Raw genomic sequence first — 14472 nt, forward strand, 5'->3', positions numbered from 1 at the left:
AATGTTGAATACGCCCTTGAACCACTCTTCCAGTGATGAAGAAGATGAAGTCCTCTGTGCCAGTTAAGAATACTTCCAGAGGTTAAAGAGAAGGCTGGCTGAAAATTTTCCTTTGGGATCTGCAGGAATTTAAGCTTCACCATAATTTCCATCAAGGGATAAATTAATGAGAGCCGCACAGACTGTCTAAAACCTAATTTTAGAGTCACATACCCATCGATTTCAACATACTTTAGCAAAGACTTCTCTAAACTCTCGACATTACAAATGTCATTCCACTCCTATTTTGAAAGTTAAGTATTCTAACTTTTCTGTAGAAGCAGAAAAATGGAAATGATGTCTATATATTAGTAATTTGGGAAATCACATAGGAATTAAACTTTCATTAGGTCACTTCGAGGATTAAAATTCGGGAGGAAAATAAACTGCTCTGATTTTTCATTCCTTCATTCATTTGACAAATAATTATCAACGGAACTGTACTGGGCACTGGAGATAAAGTGATGAATAAAATAGACAAAAATCTCCACCCTCTTGGGTCCTATTTTTAGTAGGGGAGACAGATAATAAGATAAATGAAATATAGAGAGTTAGATGTGAGAAGCGCTGTGGAGAAAAATAATGCAGAGATAGACCTTGTATGTGTGATGCAGAAGAAGGATGTTATTAATATAATATGGCCATGGAAGGTCTTACTGAGGAAGTGAAATTTGAATAAAGCCTTTAAAAAAGCAAAATAGCCAGCTACTTGACTATACAGAGGAAGCACATTCCAGGATCTTGGAAAAGCAAGAATATTAGTTCCAAAACAGAACTGTGCCTTGTATAGTGATAAACACTCAGGAGTTGGTGTAGCTGGAGTAAAGTGAAGAGAATAATTTTTGTCTGTCTTGATCAACATAAATCCCATCCTAGCAACCAGCACAGTGCCTGGCACACAGTAGGCCCTCTGGCACATAGTAGGCACACTGTAAATACATGTTGAATAAATGAACGAATCAATGGGAAAAGGGAGTGAATGGGATTAGTGATGACGGCCAAAGGGAGAGTCTAACGTTATCATATGTGGTCTATACACTTTCTTTTAATAAAAAAAATAAGGCAAATATGACCATATGTTAACAATAGTAAATTTTGGGATGTGATAAAGTATGTGGTACTTTACTTTTTAAATTTCTAAAATTATTGTAAACAAACAATTCAAGAGACACTAAAAATCTCACATGCCAACAATGAAGTGGCTAGTACAGTGCGTAGTATTTTCACCTGCTATTTCCTGTTATCCTCCACACCTGTGAGAGAACTGGTTTCTGTTCGCTTTACGACTGTAGAAACAAGATCAGAGAGGTTATGGGAGTTGACTAAGGCTATGCACAACCAGGCAAGAGAAGAGCTGAAATTTTCATATAGCTTTTCTGACTCTAATTCCAGTGTTTGTTTTTTTACATTACACTATTCTGCATGTAACATATATATGAGGCTTTTCTACACCTATAAACTATAAAATATATGTAACTATTTGCTACATTTAGTAAATAAGTAGTAAGAAAAAATAAAGCTATGTAAAATTTTAATGTAATTTTATGTCATTGATATCTGTTCTTAAACAAAGCAATCATTCTGAATTTACATCTTATAGTCATTCCACTTATCACTCCCCTTCTTAACCCTTGAACCTCTACTCACCCAATCTTTACCCCACTAAACACATACTACAGAGTTATTGTATCTCATAGAATAACATTTATTAATAGAACTAAAGACCTCTATTGGCTCTACACAGAGCTACCGGACTGCACCACAGAAGAAGTTCTAAATCATTCTGGTTAGCCTGCCCCACATACATAGGGCTACAGGATGCAGTCTTAATGAAAACCAGAATTACAGATTGTAGATGTTTCAAAAGTTTACATTTGAATTACTTATTCTCACAGCAGAACAAGATAGCTCTTTGGCCTTTTTTCTTTTTTTTCCATCAGAAGGGTTTAGTAATTCAGTGCTGTTAAGACACAGGTTGAGAGAAATGCATCTAATTTAGTAAGAATCAGAATTGGAGTGGAATAAGTAAAAGGTGATAAAACATAAAAAGCCAGTGATTTCAGGGATGCCCCAGTGACTGAGCATACAAGCTGACCAATGCAAATTAAGAGAGATACAGTGATTCATTAGAAAGATCTGATGCTTAGTTTAGAACCCAGACCGCCTTATGGGTCATAATGGCATTCCTCCTTCCCCTTCGAGTTCCATGGACTCTCCTTATTTCCTGCATTTGAGAAATGCAAGCAAAGTGCCCTCTTGGGCACCAAGCAGGAGTCTCTCTCTGCTTCCTCTGCAGTGATGAATGACAGAGTTAAAATGTCACAGCTAGAATCATCTAGGGAAGATGCCATCCATTGAGTGCTAAGAGAGAAATGTCACTTCTAAGAAAGTGCTTTGCCTCACACATCCTTCATGGCCAGGTGTACCTAAGTGCCTGAACCAATGCTGGCCTTGTTGTCCTCAACCAAAATAGTTTTCTTCATGGAATATATTTATGATGGCTTAAAAAAACTTAAAAAGCAATTTAAAAGTTTCTGGGAGAACCAGAGTGTCAGAATGAAAGTTAGAAGAGAGGAGCTGGAGATCCAGTATTGCTGCTAACTGGCTTTTTGGTTTGGGGCAAGTTAATTTCAGCTTTCCCAGCTAAATGGTTGCTAAGGTGCCTTACAGCTCTAGTTTTCATTGTAACTTGTTACCCAGGGAAGCATGCTCCCAAACTTATCCAGTGAGATGAGACAGGAAAGATTTAATCACATTCTCTCTCAACCAAAGTGGTTAAACTTTTAATCAGTCTTCACTATCAGAAACTTATTTTTTTTATTACATATATTAGTTTCTTATGTTGTGAGTTAATCCTAGATCTCTCAGGGAAAAATAAGCGTATTTCCTCTGGCATCACCTATTTCTATGATTGTGGTTTATTTATGTATTTATTTTTAATAATTAGATAAGTGTATCCTGATGTTAACTAACAACTAATACCAATCTGAAAAGGGTTAGCTTTACAAGTACTTCCTTTAGTTTGCCCCTACGTTAACTGAGGCCTTGGTCATGGGTTTGGTCCATATATAGGCCATTAGCTACATGTGAAGAAGATCTCAAGTTCTGATTTGCTGCCTTGGGAAGTGTTAATCATAGGAGGTACACTGACAGGATGTAAATATGGCTCATCACCATAACTGGAAAAAAGCAATGTTAACGCACCTGTCCCGCCACATATAGTCATCTTGGTGCTGATGCTCACCTTCCAGTATAATGAAAAATTCAAATTCGTCTGTCAGGCAGAATGCATTAAACTAGGATAAGAAAGTAAGGGTCAGTGAATTAGAATAAGCATACTTACTACACACATAAAATAAAACAAAACCCCAAATCCACACTTCCAAAACAGGTTTGAGATGATATTTCAGTTGAAGAGTCACCACATTAAAGAGTTCCTTGCTCCTGAGTGATGTGCTACAGATCATTAATTCTATAAACATGCAAGTAGTTGCCATGTTTTTGGTGGATCTGAGTCATCACTGCCACAGTGATAAAGGAAGCTGAAGAAGCTCCAACACATGGAAAATAAACCAGACCACTGCACAGGCTCGTTTATATGGAACAGAGGACTAAGTTGGATTTGAAACATTTTAAAGATTTCCCATTGCTTCTCTTTCCTTTGTGGGGGGTTGTATTTTGCAGAATGTATATGAAAATAACTTCCAAGTAATAGAAAAGCTTGCATTTCATATGGGGAAAATACATGTATTCAGACTATTTTTAACCACTTGTATTTTGCATCTCTTCCTTTTTTTTTTTTTTTTTTTTTTCTGAGACAGGATTTCGCTCTATCATCCAGGCTGGAGTGCTGTGGCACGGTCACAGCTCACTGCAGCCTCAAACTCCTGGGCTTAAGCAATCCTCTTGTCTCAGCCTAACTCAGAGTAGTTAGGACTACAGGTGTGTGCCACCACACCTGGCTCCTTCCAATTTTTTATTGATAACTTTTACTTCCCATGTCACACAGTCACTATTATTTCTCTTTCTGGTGTTTGCAGAGATCCCCTTCTATTTTCTCCCTCATATGCCAAGTATCTTTCAACTTTTCTTTTTAGTCACAAACACCTTTACATTGCTGATCTTCTTCCTTCTTACTCATTTGGATTACCTTTTCCCATAAGCTCAAATAATCTTAAAACAAATCCTAATTTGGAATCTGTTACTGAAGAATTCTAGCTGATAAAAGTGTTTTGGATCTCTTTCTCTGGCCGCCTTGAGAAATAAAGTTAAAGGCCATTTCTTTAATTGTACACGCAGAAATTAGTTTTTATAGCATTTGAAAAGTATACCTATTAATAAACTTTTGGATAATAAAATCTTAGAAGAAATCTAACCAAAATGACATACAATGTTAAGTATAGGAAGGGTCTTTAAACAACACTGTCTCATCTATGGCAAGGTTCTATGGTCTGACTATAATGCCTGTTGAGAAGCCCTTGTCTATTTGGTTTTCTTTATACTTGAGGAAAAAAAAAGAAAAAAGGGAAACAAGAAAACCAGCAATGTTCAACAATCCTTCAGGCTATTTCCAAGAACAATCTTTGTACCTCACAACATCTCCACCTAGTGACTCCTTAAGGACCTTACAGCAATTCCTAGAAATTACTCGTTTTAAATTTACAGTAATATGCCTAACCTCATTTCAGCTAGTTTCACCTTAAACACACGTATTTAGAATTAATTACTGGGAACTGAGAAGGTACCAACATGAAAATGAAGAATGCGGAGAATCTTTTTCTGGAGAAATAAAAGAGCAGCAACAAATAGTAATCAATATAACAATCACAGTTTCCGAGGTAGAGAATTGGTGACAGTCAAACAAAGCCAACCAGGTCTATCAGTCTAGGTTTCCTAGTTGCTTTATTTTGAATGCACATATCTTATATAAAATGACATTTGTATTCATTGACTAAAGGGCAGACAGCTTACAAAAAATATTTGTTGAGCTTCCAGTGTGCATCTAGTATTATGCCAAGTTTTCCACTTGTTTCTGGACATATTTTGAGACGGTATAGTATAGTAATTATGTCTGTAGGTTTCAAACTGGAGCCACTTACTTGCTATACGACTTTGTCCAAACTACTTACAGTTTCTGCATCTGTTTCCCCATCTGCAAAGTAGGGCTAGTAACTTTACCAAAGTTACTGTGAGAATTAAATGAAAATACGAAAAGCCCTTAGGATTGTTTCTGGCATCTGAAAGTGCTCAATATTTGTTAATATCATTTATTATTTTATCCTCACAATCCCCACTTTAAACAGGGTCTGTCTGGCTCCAAAGTCCCTGCTAATTCCTCACTGTTGTAGTATATTTAAAAATTAAAAATAAACTTTGTCAACAAAATTTAAATCGGTAGACATTCATTAGTTCCTTGAACATATGGAGAAAATACATTAGTAGTTAATGTGGAAGAAATAACCTTGAGGTTGGGAATAAGGAGACCTGTGTTACTCGGTGATTATTCCGCGCAAGAAGTTCCTTGTTAGCGAATCTACATGAGCTAGGTTCTTTATTGTCTAATATTCCATGAATCTAATATTATCTATAAACAGTTGGTTCCTGAAGGTGGTTTTTTCTTTCCTTGTCTGCATTCAATCTCGAGCTGTCTTCAAAGGAAGCAAAATTGAAGTTATGCATACAGAATGCCAAACAACCCTATCTGTGAAAGTTGGTTTTACACGAGCATAGAACCCAGTTCGGCAGTTTGCCTCTGCCAAATATATCTGCAAGCTGATTAGTGGCAGCGTCAGGCCTATTGCTAGGTCTCCTAATTTAACCCATTTTCTTAGTCATTTAAATCACTTATACTTTGTACTTTTAGTCCTATTTGCAAATCCATCTTTTAGCTTTATAACCCACCTCCCCCCAGCCCCTGATTTCAAAGGTCTACCGGATATACGTGGTTGTTTTGCGTCAAACTAGCAGTTTAAGACAAGAAAACTACATCAAACAAGAAAAAGAACCATTACGATGCATGTATGTTTTCTCTTAACTACGGAATTTCACATTATAGCCCTTGTCTTCAAACACCTAAACAACGCAAGCAGGACCTTCATTTATTATTCCGTGCCCACCCACACCCTAAAAACCGCTCTCTTCACCCCAATTGCTCGAACTGCCTGTCACTCCAAGCACTTCGACGAGCCCAAGAGCCTCATTTAAACTTTACCCCCACTCTCCCCTCCTCGCCCCGCCCCGAAGCTAATTCCTGATTGGCCGAGGCACCACTCCTCGTGGGGCTGCTTAGGCCACTGCGCGCGGTGCGCGCTGGGAAACGAGTGGAGACACGAGGACTAGCGCGAGCGCTGCTGGTGGGCTCCCCTCCTCCTGCGGCGACCCCCCTGCTCTGACCGACTGGTCCCCTAAACGGTGGCGGCAGTTTTTGGTCGTTGGTCCCCGAGATTTAGGACCAACATTTGGAGACCCCAAGGGGTGAGGAGGGGAAAGGGGAAACGGGGTCACTACCAAACCACTGCTAACGGCTGGAGACAGTGCCCGGCTCATTCTCAGGGCAAATACACAGTGGGGGCTGGAGGCGGTGGCTGCGGGCTTCACCCCGCGTCCTTCCCCAGCCCCGTCGAGCAGTGGGAGAGCAAGTGTCCGAGACGCTGCCTCCCGTCCCGGCAGCATCCTGCCGGAAGGCGCCCTCGCAGTCACTCAGGCGCTGCATGGTGAGGGCCCAGCGGCCAGTCTCTTTGGCGCGTCTGGCGGCTTCTTCCGCCCCGCGGCGCAGTGCGCCCTCCGCCTTATTTCCGCTCTCCCCCGCTGCCTTCCGGCCGCTTCCCACCTATGCTGCCTTCCGTGTTCTCCTGACACGCTCCAGCCGACGACCAACGACCGCTGCAGGCCCGGGCCGCCGCCTAGCTGTTGGGCCCGCGCGTCGCCTGGAGGCTTTGGGACGCCGTCTGGGGCGTCCCGACGGCTGGGTGAGATTAAGCAGTCTCGTTTCAGAATTGAATTCAGGTTGGGTGAGCTTTAGCAGGTTCCTCGTCGTTTTCATGGCGTTCTAGACGGGGCTTAGCCTCGAACTTTCCTCTGCCGTTGTCTCTTTTCTGTCTCTTCCCCGAGTACCTCCTGTGTGCTGGGCTGTGGGCAGTGGAAGGCCGCGGGTGTTCAGGGAAGATAGCTCGCCAGTCTCCCGACATACGGACGGCAGTACGCGTCGTGGCATCACCTTTGTTTCCTGACATCTGGTAGTTTTTAAACCACTAATTTAAAAATGTTTCTTTTGAGCTACTGGAAAAATCGCAGAACCCGGAGTCAGGAGGCGCGGGATTTAATAATCCTGGCGTTAATATTCTGAGACGTTGCGAAGCTCCTTGATTTATATGGGCACCAATTTTCTCCTGTGTAAATTTAGCTTAGGTAATATTTAAGTTCTTTAAGCTTTAACTGTCTTTACATTCTTGATAAATTTCCCGTAACCTTTACGTTATATGGTAATCCTAATATAGGCAGATATCAAAGAGGAAATATCAGAAGGAGTTTTTTAGATTTTTTTTTTGTTGTTGTTGTTGTTGTTGTTTTTTTGAGACGGAGTCTCGCTCTGTCGCCCAGGCGGGAGAGCAGTGGCAGGATCTCGGCTCACTGCAACCTTCGCCTCCCGGGTTCAAGTGATTCTCCTGCCTCAGCCTCCGGCAGTAGCTGGGACTACAGGCGCGCGCCACCACGCCCAGCTAATTTTTGTATTCTTAGTAGAGACTATGTTGGCCAGGATGGTCTCGCTCTCTGGACCTCATGATCCACCCGCCTCGAGATCCCAAAGTGCTGGGATTACAGGCGTGAGCCATCGCCGCGGAGTTTTTTCTAAGTCTTGGCTTCTAAAATTGGCCTGATTTTGTGTTTGAGAATGGCGTTATAACCAGGAAGCAGGATATGTTGCATGTATAAGGAGAATAACATATAAAGGTCATGTTCAAGTGTCGGTAGAATTTTGCTTATTTAAATAATGGGAAGATATTTTCATTGCAAGAATCACCATAATGTATATACAGTTTGATAGACTTCCGTTTGGATCTCCTTATGGGGGTCTAATGATAGATTTGTTTTCAGGGCACACATTTAAAACATTCTACTTTGTTTGCATCTGTCTGCATCTGTTTGCATTGTTAATAAAATTTGTTTGCATCTTTATAGACAAAGATGACTATTAGTGCTGCAGTCACTAAATATTAATGCTTTCTGCTTAAGGCACTGCTTTGATTGCTAATTTTCAGTTAGATTGGAGTAATGGACTTGAATATTATTGCCAAATATACATATCAACACTTAAAACATGTGCATTACTGGATATATCATGAAATAAGAATTATTGATAACGAGAGCAAAGCCAGTTTATGGACTGAAATTAAGCCTCAGGTTTACTGGTGTTATTTTATTGTTAGAAGGAAGACATGTCAGTTTAAGTAGAGTTTGTGAATACAAATCAAGTAATTGCTGTAAAAATTGCCCAGATTTGCATATTAATGCCGAATATCATTTCTCATTTTACTACCCGAAGGTTGATGAGGCAAGAAAATATGATCTCTGTGTTCAGATTGGTAACAGATTTAAAATAACAGATTATGAAAGACCTTGTGTGAAGAATGGTGCACTTAATTTGGACAAGAATATGTAGATATCTTTATCCTGAATTCAAAGAGCATATACACCTTCGTGTTCAAAGCAATATTTTTTAAAAGTATTAGTTACAGTTTTTTAAAGTAGCTCAAGTTTTAAGTCATTCCAAATTTAAACTTAATATTAAAACTTATCCATTATATATTTAACTTCTAGCAATAAAATGTACTCTCATTCTTTAATAAAAACAACTTAAGATGGAATTGCACTGATCCATCTACATTTATTTCAAAATAACTTTAGACTTCCGTATCCACACAATTTTGATGAACTCTTCTCATTTTCCAACCATGTTGGCTGTAGTGCAGTCTGTCAGTAAAACGAATTGCTGCTTAAAAACAAACGGAAAACCTCCATTGACCTGGCAACCGTGGTTTCCATGTACTATACTCAATGACAACTGAACAAACAAATGAGGAGTTTAGTACCATGTAATTCAAGGAATGTCATAAAGATTTAATGTGCCTCTATAAAGGCACATTTTGATCTTCTTATTTTTTTTTCATTATTACATTGAGTTTTTAAAACCAACAGTAAGATTATATAATGTTCACTTTCACAGCTTTCTGAATTTTTACAGTAACTTGGAAGATGAAGTTTCAATTGTAGTTTTAATACAGCTGACACAGTTCCTTTAAATAATTTTCATTAATATTTTCCTAAATTGTGCTTGTCATTTTTTTATTAATATTCTTTCTATTTTTGAAAGGCAGTACAAATTTGAAAATGCGTATTTTTGATAATTATTAAGAAGGTTAAAATTAAAGGAGATATAGTGAGCACTTAAAGACAAAGGCTTGATTCGGATTGTTACTTCAATAACTTATGATTTGCTATCCTGTCTTGGCATTTTGCTTCATACCTTAGAGAGGTTTTTTTTCCTTTCTTCTATTTTTTTCTTTTGAAAGTGAGCTAGAGAGGAATCTTTTGAAAGTCCACAGTTTAGGGGAAAAAATACATATCTGAAAGCTGGAGTTAAATATGGCACAACTTTTAATTTCTCATTCCCACTTTGTCTGCAAAACCATTTTTGTCATTCTCCTACTCAGGATCCCTCCTTACTTGGATTACTTGGGTAAACAGGATAAGGAAACAAGTGTTTTAGAATGCTTTGGAGTGTGACTCCACACCTGAAAGTGACAGAGGACAAATTGAGTCTGGAAGCCTCAATTGATATGTCAGTTTTGCTCTAATGTATAGGACAGATGTGCTTTGTTGGATATTTAGGTAACTCTCAGATTGATTCTGGAGTATTTTAGAATGAATGTATTGTGTACTTGTTTTAGATTTGATTATATTTCTCTGGCTATTCTTGAATTTTGCCTCTTTCAGAAATATACTTTTGTTAAATTAATACGATAAAGTTAGGTAATTTTGAACTTGTGAATTATACACATGCATATGTTTTGTTTTGGAGGCTTTGAGATAACACTTTTTTATTCTAAAGAGTATAGGATTGGTGACTCTTGAGTGTGTCTTTTACTTCTGTAATTTCAAGCTTTTATAATATTTTGATTGAGATTTCTTGAGATGTACAAAGTCTAGCATATGTTTCTAGTCATTCTCTAGTATAAGGAGCCTTTAATGTGTATAGATTGGCCTGTTATTTCAACATAAGAACCTAGATAATCTCTTTAAAAATATAACTTTAGAGACATGAATTAACCCAAAAAATAGGCCTGTAAGGTAATTGTAGGGATGGGTTGGATTGCAGAAATCAGCCATTTGGAGCTAGCTATGAATTGTAGTTAAAAAAAAAAAAAAAAAAAAAAAAAAGTCTTGTTTATTAAGTTAAATTCTACATTTTGGATAAAATGGGAGCATATTTATTGCTTCTATAACCAGTAAGTAGCATATGTAAAGAACCATATTAAGGCTGGTGCAAAAGTAATCGCTGCTTTTGCCATTAAAAGTAATGGCAACAGCCATTAAGTAGATTCTTGTTTTTTCTCTCGCTGTTTTTCCTGTAGCCTGTTTAAAAAATCTCACAATTCCCTATTCACATTGTGTCAACATGATCTTTAGTGTAGTGGGCCAGTATGATGTCCTGTGGGATGTCGAGGCCATTGAAGACTCTCTAAACTAAATTATGGAAGAGAGTTCAGAGTTACGAATTTCTGAGGCTCCATGGTTTTGGGCCCTTGGTCTTTTCGATTACTAATTTTGTGACTTTAAGCAGGACTCTTCATATTTGCTTTTGGTTTTCTTGTCTACAGTATTGGAGGTCATCTAAGGTCCACTTGCAGTTCTAATATTTTCTTACTACAAAATCTTCAGTAATGGTATATGGCAAAACCTAGAGTGAAATAGTGTTAAATTGAGAAAGGTAGTTATATCATTTAAAATGCTCTTACTTTTAAAGGAATAGTGACAGAAAACATTGAATTTTTTAAAAGACAAAAGACTGAAAGTTGGTTGCTCAGTCAGTCCTTATCTTTTTTTTTTGAGATGGAGTCTCATTCTGTCCCCCAGACTGGAGTGCGGTGGCACGATCTCAGCTCACTGCAGTCTCCACCTCTTTGGTTCAAGGAATTCCCTGCCTCAGCCTCCCAAGTAGCTGGGATTACAGGCACATGCCACCACACCTGGCTAAATTTTTTGTTTTTAATAGAGACGGGTTTCACCACGTTGGCCAGACTGGTCTTAAACTCTTGCCGTCAGGCAATCTGCTCACCTCAGCCTCCCAAAGTGCTGGGATTACAGGCATGGGTTACCGTACCTGGCCAGTCTTTATCTTTTTGATGGTTCTGATTACAAAAAATAACATTTCTTTTATCTGAATCTATTAATAGTACATTGTTTTATTTGTTGCATTTGGTGTCACATAAATCTTCCATGAAGTGTAGTGTAAGATACACAGCTGATAATACAGAATAAGACTTTTCCCTTGATAAAAATTATTTTCTACTTTATATTTCTGCCATTTAATAAATGTGTGAGGATATTCATCTTAAATCTTGACTTAAAAAAAAAAACAGTAGGCCGGACACGATGGCTCACACCTTTAATCCCAGCACTTTGGGAGGCCAAGGTGGGTGGATCACGAGGTCAGGAGTTCAAGCCTGGCCAACATAGTGAAACCCCATCTCTACTAAAAATACAAAAATTAGCCAGGCATGGTGGTGCGTGCCTGTAGTCCCAGCTACTTGGGAGGCTGAGGAAGGAGAGTCACTGTACTCCAACCTGGGTGACAGAGCGAGACTCCTTCTTGGAAGACAAAAACAAAAACAAAACAATAAATGTGTGAGGTTGGTAAATTATGAGAACCTAAAAACAATATAAAGATAAATGAGATAGTACTTATCATATTGAAAGGAAAAGAAAGGAGGAAAGCTGAATAGCATTTTTTCCTTCTCCAGAGATAGAACTTTATAATATAGCTTTATTATTTTTTAATATTTATTATTTTTTAATCCGTGAGTTTCTATCGCTTCTTGGCCTTTTGGCCAAGATCAAGTATAGTATGTTATTACCAGTTTAATATCTGATATGTCTTCTGAGGACAAATTTTTTTGTTTTTTTATTACACTTTCAGTTCTAGGGTACATGTGCACAATGTGCAGGTTTGTTACATATGTATACATGTGCCATTTTGGTGTGCTGCACCCATTAACTCCTCATGTACATTAGGTATATCTCCTAATGCTATCCCTCCCTGCTCCCCCCACCCCAAGACAGGCCCCAGTGTGTGATGTTCCCCACCCTGTGTCCAAATGTTCTCATTGTTCAATTTCCACCTGTGAGTGAGAACATGCAGTGTTTGGTTTTCTGTCCTCGTGATAGTTTGCTCAGAATGATGGTTTCTAGCTTCATCTGTGTGCCTACAAAAGACATGAACTCATCCTTTTTTATGGCTGCATAGTATTCCATGGTGGATATGTGCCATATTTTCTTTTTTATTATTATTATACTTCTAGGGTACATGTACACAACATGCAGGTTTATTGCATATGTATACATGTGCCATGTTGGTGTGCTGCACCCATTAACTGGTCATGTACATTAGGTATATCTCCTAATGCTATCCCTCTGCCCTCCCCCCACCCCACGAGAGGCCCCGGTGTGTGATGTTCCCCACCCTGTGTCCAAGTGTTCTCATTGTTCAATTCCAACTATGAGTGAGAACATGTGGTGTTTGGTTTTCTGTCTTTGTGATAGTTTGCTCAGAATGATGGTTTCCAGCTTCATCCATGTCCCTGCAAAGGACATGAACTCATCCTTTTTTATGGCTGCATAATATTCCATGGTGTATATGCGCCACATTTTCTTAATCCAGTCTATCGTTGATCGACATTTGGGTTGGTTCCAAGTCTTTGCTATTGTGAATAGTGCTGCTATAAACATATGTGTGCATGTGTCTTTATAGCAGCATGATTTATAATCCTTTGGGTATATACCCAGTATTGGGATAGCTGAGTCAAATGGTATTTCTAGTTCTAGATCCTTGAGGAATCGCCACACTGTCTTCCACAGTGGTTGAACCAGTTTAGTTTATGATCCCACCAGCAGTGTAAAAGTGTTCCTGTTTCTCCAAATCCTCTCCAGCACCTGTTGTTTTCTGACTTTTTAATGATTGCCATTCTAACTGGTGTGAGATGGTATCTCATTGTGGTTTTGATTTGCATTTCTCTGATGGCCAGTGATGATGAGCATTTTTTCATGTGTCTGTTGGCTGCATAAATGTCTTCTTTTGAGAAATGTCTGTTCATATCCTTTGCCCACTTTTTGATGGGGTTGTTTGGTTTTTTCTTGTAAATTTGTTTAAGTTCTTTGGAGATTCTGGATGTTAGCCCTTTGTCAGAGGGGTAGATTGCAAAAATTTTCTCCCATTCTGCAGGTTGCCTGTTCACTCTGATGGTGGTTTCTTTTGCTGTGCGGAAGCTCTTTAGTTTAATTAGATCCCATTTGTCAATTTCAGCTTGTGTTCCCATTGCTTTTGATATTTTAGTCATGAAGTCCTTGCCCATGCCTATGTCCTGAATGGTATTGCCTAGGTTTTCTTCTAGGATTTTTCTGGTTTTAGGTCTAACATTTAAGTCTTTAATCCATCTTGAATTAATTATTGTATAAGGTGTAAGGAAGGGATCCAGTTTCAGCTTTCTACATATGGCTGCCGCATTTTCTTAATCCACTCTATCATTGATGGACATTTGGGTTGGTTCCAAGTCTTTGTTATTCTGAATAGTGCCACAATAAACAAACGTGTGCATGTGTCCTTATAGCAGCATGATTTATAATCCTTTGGGTATATACCCAGTGATGGGATGGCTGGGTCAAATGGTATTTCTGGTTCTAGGTCCTTGAGGAATCGCCACACTGTCTTCCACAATGGTTGAATCTATAAATTACCTTGGGCAGTATGGCCGTTTTCATGCTATTGATTCTTCCTATCCATGAGCATGGAATGTTCTTCCATTTGTTTGTGTCCTCTTTTATTTCGTTGAGCAGTGGTTTGTAGTTCTTGTTGAAGAGGTCCTTCACATCCCTTGTAAGTTGGATTCCTAGGTATTTTATTCTCTTTGAAGCAATTGTGAATGAGAATTCACTCATGATTTGACTCCCTGTTATTGGTGTATAAGAATGCTTGTGATTTTTGCACATTGATTTTGTATCCTGAGACTTTGCTGAAGTTGCATATCAACTTAAGGAGATTTGGGGCTGAGATGATGGGGTTTTCTAAATATACAATCGTGTGGTCTGCAAACAGGGACAATTTGACTTCCTCTTTTCCTAATTGAATACCCTTTCTTTCTTTCTCCTGCCTGATTGCCC

At 38.7% G+C, this 14472-nt stretch overlaps 1 protein-coding gene and 1 non-coding gene across 5 annotated transcripts in view; both read left to right on the plus strand.

Annotated features, from left to right (window-relative positions):
- Positions 1 to 6291: 6291 nt before the first annotated feature.
- The window catches only part of RBM46 (RNA binding motif protein 46), a 49929-nt gene continuing 41748 nt past the window's right edge, over positions 6292 to 14472 (plus strand). For 2 of the 4 annotated variants that reach the window (XM_025386077.1, XM_025386075.1), the window contains exon 1: positions 6292 to 6513. The gene's annotated coding sequence lies outside the window, so the exon portion shown is untranslated. Of the gene's footprint in view, positions 6514 to 6591; positions 6753 to 6899; positions 7008 to 14472 lie in introns of those variants that run through there. The other 2 variants (XM_025386078.1, XM_025386076.1) reach the window with 2 other exon arrangements.
- On the plus strand, positions 12127 to 12310 carry LOC112625655. The gene has a single exon (XR_003119732.1). It is a non-coding gene; the product is annotated as a U2 spliceosomal RNA (small nuclear RNA).

The sequence above is a fragment of the Theropithecus gelada genome, chromosome 5 (genome assembly GCF_003255815.1).
Source record: "Theropithecus gelada isolate Dixy chromosome 5, Tgel_1.0, whole genome shotgun sequence".
In the NCBI taxonomy this organism is placed as follows: Eukaryota; Metazoa; Chordata; class Mammalia; order Primates; family Cercopithecidae; genus Theropithecus; species Theropithecus gelada.